A 4805-nucleotide genomic window follows, 5' to 3' on the forward strand; every position below is an offset into this window, starting at 1 on the left:
AGCTGGGATTACAGGCACCCGCCATCATGCCCGGCTAATTTTTGTATTTTTGTAGAGATGGGGGTTTCACCATGTTCGCCAGGCTGGTCTTGAACTCCTGACCTCAGGTGATCCACCCACCTCGGCTTCCCAAAGTGCTGGGATTACAGGCGTGAGGCACCGCGCCCGGCCACACCTGATTCATTCTTATTTCTTTTTTCGGTAAGTGGACACATTTTATCAAAAGATTCAAATACCTCTTAAATTATCAAGAATATAATTGCAGACCAGAAAACAATAAAGATTGGATAATAAAGACTGGTGTAAAAAAAAAAAAGTAATGGCCACTTCCACTTCTAAAAATGGAGGAATAGGGACCAGATGAAACAGTCTGAAACAATTTAAAAATGGGACAAAGCATTGGCAACAATAGACTTGAAGACATTGGTTCTTAGGCAATAAAAGACCACGGTCCCTCAGAAAAGGAAGACAAGGTGAGCCCTAAGATTCCCCTAGCTTGCCCTAGCTTACTGCCTGGAAAACGTTTCCAGGCCTAGGGCAAGGAGCAGGGACCCGGATGGAGCCCGCAGTCTCCCCAGGTTGGGATAATGGAGCTAAGAGTCCAGAGAAGCTGAGGCAGCTTGAGTTCACGGGCAAGGTACTGGAGAGGAGGGAACAGCACAGGGAGAGAACTCCAGAGATCTGCGGAGGATCCCCTCAAGTGATCAGTGGAGTGCTGACAAATACATAAATAGATGTGGGTGAGGAAATTATCTGAGGGTGGAGAAAGTGCCATCAGAAAATAGTAGAGGGAACAATCTCCAGAGCCCACAGAGGGCCACAGAAAGTGGATGTTCATAATCCTGTGGGCACTGGGTAGAGGAGCTGGCCTCAGCAGCAGCAAAAGGTTAGCCCTAGACCAGTGGTCCCCAATCTTTTGAGCACCAGGGACTGGTTTCATGGAAGACAATTTTTCCACAGTCTGGGGGATAGAGGGTGGGAGCAGGGGATAGTTTCGGGATGAAAGTGTTCCACTTCAGGTCGTGAGGCATTATATATATATATATATATATTTTTTTTTTTTTCTCTCTCTCTCTCTCTCTTTCCTGTTTTTTTGAGGTGGAGTCTCCCTCTTTCACCCAGGTTGGAGTGCAGTGGCATGATCTCAGCTCACCACAATCTTTGCCTCCGGGATTCAGGCGATTCTCCTGCCTCAGCCTCCTGAGTAGCTGGGATTACAGGCGCCCGCTACCACGCCCGGCTAATTTTTGTATTTTTAGTAGAGACAGGGTTGCACCATGTTGGCCAGACTGGTCTCGAACTTCTGACCTTAAGTGATCAGCCCGTCTCAGCCTCCCAAAGTGCCGGGATGACAGGCGTGAGCCACCATGTCCCACCTAGGCATTAGATTCTCATAAGGAGTGTGCAATCTAGATCCTTCATATGTGCAGTTCACAATAGGGTTCGTGCTCCTGTGAGAATCTAATGCCACTCCTGAACTGGCAGGAGGTGGAGCTCAGACGGTGATGCTCGCCCATACGCCACTCACCTCCTGCTGTGCAGCCTGGTTTCTAACAGGTCATGGACTGGTATTGTTTCATGGCTTGGGGTTTGGAGACCCCTGCCCCTGCCCTAGATGAAATACTTCTCTGATGCTAACTAATCATGCTTAAAAGCAAGGCCCAAAAGGATCAAGCTATTATTTAGCTGCGTTCCAGAACAAAATTCAATAATATGTATAGAGACAAAAAAAAAAAAAATCCAGCATCCAACACTGTAAGATTAACAATATCTGATGTCAGTAAAAAAGTGTAAGGCAATGGCCGGGCATGGTGACTCATGCCTGTAATCCTAGCAGTTTGGGAGGTCGAGGTGGAAAGATTGTTTGAGGCTAGGAATTTGAGACCAACCTGGGCACCACAGCAAGACCTTGTCTCTATTAAAAATTTAAAAAAAAAAAATAGCCAGGCGTGGTGGTACACGCTTGTAGTCCCATCTACTTGGGGGATGGAAACAGGAGGATCACTTGAGCCTGGGAGGTTGAGGCTTCAGTGAGCTATGATTGCACCACTGCACTCCAGCATGGGTGTGACCCTGTCTCAAAGCCAAAACAAAACAAAACCAAACATAAAATAAATATCTGTATTCATGTTTTATAATATCGTCAGTGGGTTTGTGCCTTTTTGGTATAGTTGTCAAGCAGCTCAAGAAAGTGGTGGGCTGTATCTGCTTAATGTAACTGGCCACTCTTGACTCTGGTTCCCAGGAAGACCTTCAACCTGGCCCTAGTCAAAAAGGCTGCAAGCTGGCCCCCAAGAACTCACACAGCTTTTCCCAGTTCAAATGGCCCCAGGATAGCACGCCCACCGGCTTCCAGGAATCACTGTGGTTACTGTGCCCGGGTGCCCGAGCCTCACAGTGTTGTGCATGGGGAGAAGCCTCTGTTGGGTGCTGACCTACCGGCCAAGGATGGGCCAGTTTAGGTAAATGGGAATGAGGAAGGAACACCCGGCCCCAGAAAACTTCCCTTAAAGTTCAGATGACCACAGGAAGCTCCCTGTGCCTGTCACCTGCGTCTCAGTAGCTCACTGCAGGCACCTGGTCTCGCTCCCTCCAGTCTGGCAGAGCTTGTTACATCACCTAAGACAATGAAGGAAAAAGTGACCCCTTCAGAGGAAGGCCCTGAGCACCTAGGGTGCTTTCTGCCCCCAGTACCCAGAGTGAATACCACGAAAGCCAGTTGTCTGGTTGGTGGTAACAGCACGGTGCAGGTTGACAGTCCCAACGTCCCATTGTTACGCTGGTGCTCAGCAGATGGTGAAGAGCCTCCAGGCATGCCCCACAGCAGTCCCTGCTGCCTGCTTCCTGGTTGGGGTAGGACACACCCCTGTGACTTCCTTTCCTGCTATGTCTCTGCCCATCCTGCCCCAAACACACATGTAGGTAAGACTGGGTCTCAGACCGCAAAGTCAAGAGAGAGGAGGAAGTTCTCGGTAACATGCAAGGCAAGCCTTACCGCCATGATTTGGAAAGTTTCACCAGTCTCCGCTTTGAGGAGACTTGATCTGTCCCTGTGATTTGGTCACAATTGCCTTTGGACTGAGACACCACCAAAGGACAATGGATGACCTGCACCCTCAGGAGCGGTCACCCAGGGTGCCTGTCTGGGCGAGTCTCATTCTCATTGCTACCTGGGCTTTTTTATTTGTTTGTTTGGGAGACGGGATCTCACTCTGTTGCCCATGCTGGAGCCATGACCCAATCATGGCTCATCACATCCTGGAACTCCTGGGCTTAAGTGATCCTGCCGCCTCAGCCTTCTTAGTAGCTGGGACTTGAGCCAATTCTCCCAGCTAGATTTTTTCAGTTTTAATTTTTTGTAGAGATGGGGTCTCACTATGTTGTCCAAGCTGGTCTCAAACTCCTGGCCTCAAGCAATCTTCTCACCTTGGCCTCCCAGAGCACTGGGATTACAGGCATGAGCCATTATACCTGGACACTTTCTGCTTTTTTATTATTTTATTTTTTATTTTTATTTTTTTGAGACAGAGTCTCCCTCTGTCACCCAGGCTGGAGTGCAGTGGCACAATCTCGGTTCACTGCAACCTCTACCTCTTGGGTTCAAGCAATTCTGCTGCCTCAGCCTCCCGAGTAGCTAGGATTATAAGCGTGCACCATCATACCCAGCTAATTTTTGTATTTTTGGTAGAGACGGGGTTTCACCATGTGTTGTGGGAAGTCAGGGACCCCTAACGGAGGGACCGGCTGAAGCCGCAGCAGAAGAACATACATTGTGAAGATTTCCTGGACATTTATTAGTTCCGTAAATTAATACTTTTATAATTTCTTATGCCTGTCTTTACTGCAATCTCTGAACATAAATTGTGAAGATTTCATGGACACTTATCACCTCCCCTTGTGATTTCCTGTGCCTGTCTTTACTTTAATCTCTTAATCCCGTAATCTTTGTAAACTGAGGAGGATGTATGTCACCTCAGGATCCTGTGATGATTACGTTAACTGCACAAATTGTAGAGCATGTGTGTTTGAACAATTTGAAATCTGGACACCTTGAAAAAAGAACAGGAAAACAGTGATGTTCAGGGAACAAGGGAGATAACTTTAAATTCTGACTGCTTGTGAGCCAGGCGGAAGAGAGCCATATTTCTCTTCTTTCAAAAGCAAATAGGAGAAATATCGCTGAATTCTTTTTCTCAGCAAGGAACATCCCTGAGAAAGAAAATGCGTCTCTGAGGGGAGGCCTCTAAAATGGCCACTTTGGGGATGACTGTCTTTTACGGTTGTAGACAAAGGGATGAAATAAGCCCCCGTCGCCATTAACGCCACTGTAATCCCAGCTACTCAGGAGGCCAAGGCAGAAGAATCACCTGAACCTGGGAGGCAGAGGTTGCATTGAGCCGAGATCGTGCCACCGCACTCCAGCCTGGGTGAGAGAGCGAGATCCTGTCTCAAAAAAAAAAAAAAAAAAGAGAAGAAAGGCCAGGTGCAATGGCTAAGGCCTGTAATCCCAGCACTTTGGGAGGCCGAGGCAGGTGGATCACGAGGTCAGGAGTTCAAGACCAGCCTCACCAACATGGTGAATCCCCATCTCTACTAAAAATATTTAAAAAATTAGCCTGGCATGGGGGCAACCACCTGTAATCACAGCTACTCAGGAGGCTGAGGCAGAAGAATGGCTTGAACATGGGAAGCTGAGGTTGTAGTGAGCCAAGATCGCACCACTGCATTCCAGCCTGGGTGACAGAGCAAGACTCCATCTCAAAAAAAAAAAAAAAAACCTGAACCTTCTCCTAGGCCCATCTGTG

Source organism: Theropithecus gelada, chromosome 19 (assembly GCF_003255815.1).
Source record: "Theropithecus gelada isolate Dixy chromosome 19, Tgel_1.0, whole genome shotgun sequence".
In the NCBI taxonomy this organism is placed as follows: domain Eukaryota; kingdom Metazoa; phylum Chordata; class Mammalia; order Primates; family Cercopithecidae; genus Theropithecus; species Theropithecus gelada.